Source organism: Rhincodon typus, chromosome 28 (assembly GCF_021869965.1).
Source record: "Rhincodon typus isolate 14 chromosome 28, sRhiTyp1.1, whole genome shotgun sequence".
Lineage (NCBI taxonomy): Eukaryota > Metazoa > Chordata > Chondrichthyes > Orectolobiformes > Rhincodontidae > Rhincodon > Rhincodon typus.
In genome coordinates, this window is record NC_063359.1 from 40,358,744 (window position 1) to 40,360,430 (window position 1,687).

The window sequence follows — 1,687 nt, forward strand, 5'->3', positions numbered from 1 at the left end:
TGTAGCACCGTCGTCTTCTCCACCGACAGGTCAGACCTGGGCGGGGTGGGGGGGTGCAACAACGTCATTAATCCGTGTCCGCTCGGCCCTTCCCATTGCCGCAATCCCACTCTATTTCCCAACCCAGACCACCCACTATTCCCTATCCATGTCCTTATCCAAATCTCATTTAAACGTTGTAACTGTACCCACACCCACCACTTCCTCTGGAAGCTCATTCCACACACGCACCACTCCCCGCGTAAATACTAAAAATTACCCCTCAGGTTCCCTTTTAAATCTTTCCCCCTCTCACCTTAAACCTATGCCCCTCTAGTTGGGGACTCCCCTACCCTGGGGGAAAAGACCTTGGCTATTTACACTATCCATGCCCCTCATGATTTTATAAGGTCACCCCTCAGCCTCCGACGCTCCAGGGAAAACAGCCCCAGCCTCTCCTGATAACTCAAACCCTCCATTCCCGGCAACGTCCCGGTAAATCTCTCCCGAGCCCTCTCCAGTTTAATCATATCCTTCCTATAACGGGGCGACCAGAACTGGACACAGTTCTCCAAGAGAGGCCTCACCAATGCCCCTGTACAACCTCAACGTGATGTCCCCAACTCCGATACTCAAAGGGTCTGAGCGATGAAGGGAAGTGTGTTAAACACCTCCTTACCCGCCCTGTCTACCTGTGACACAAACTTCAAACAGTTATCTACCTGCACCCCCAGGTCCCTCTGTCCTACAGCACGGCCCAGGGCCCTGCCATTAACTGTATAAGTCTTGTCTTTGTGAGGCACACAGGCTTGTCACAGGCCAACCCCCTCCCGGTATGACAAACAACCCTCCACCACCTCTGTCTGTCTCCCACCGTCTGGGGCAATTTTTATCTCCCCTGGGCAAAAGCTTCCCTCTGAATCCCACGGGATCTCACTTTACTCACCAGCCCTGCTGCGCGGAGGGAGGGAAGGAGTCACAGGGACAGAGAGAAATAGGCAAGGTTACAGGGAGATCCTGAGTGCTGGCTATCCCCGAGTGGGTCCCGGTCTCTCCCGCGTGCAGGTCAATCCCATCTTTCAGAATTCCCAACTGGAATAACTTACCCAGCACTGGCCTCAGCGTACAGGCCTTTGGTACCCAGGCTCCTGCTTACAGCACAACATTGGGCACTTTCTGGGGAGCTCACCCATCGCTGTGCATCAAACACACGTAGAACGGTACAGCACAGTACAGTACAGGCCCTTCGGCCCACGATGCCGTGCCGACCCATTATCCTACACAGATCAACCATGCCCTACATTTCACTATCCACTGTGTCCCTATCCAACAGTTGCTTAAAAGTCTCTAAAGTATTTGATATGGAACAAAATCCCCCAGTGAGGGGAGCCACCCTACTCCCTCAGCTGGAGAGCCTGTTGGGGGGTAATTTCTCAGATCACCACCCCCCATCCTCGGAGAGGTGCGGCGGATATGCTGGTGTGGAGGAGAACCCTCCCCCCGATTGATAAGGCTGTCACAGCCTCACACACACACAGAGACCGAACTCTCACCGAAACAGCTGTTCTTCAGTTGCAGAGTCACGGTTCCAGCCTTCCCCGCGAACTGGGGGGTGGGGGGCAACACAGAGAGATTAGAGAGCGCCGCACTGTCCAAGGGTCAGCGCCGCACTGTCCGAGGGTCAGCGCCGAGGGAGCGCCGCACTGTC

General features: G+C 54.9%; 1 protein-coding gene across 1 annotated transcript in view; it reads right to left on the minus strand.

Moving 5' to 3' along the window:
* pmpca (peptidase, mitochondrial processing subunit alpha) overlaps positions 1-1,687 on the minus strand; it is a 17,341-nt gene that overhangs the window by 4,509 nt on the left and 11,145 nt on the right. The window lies entirely within an intron of this gene.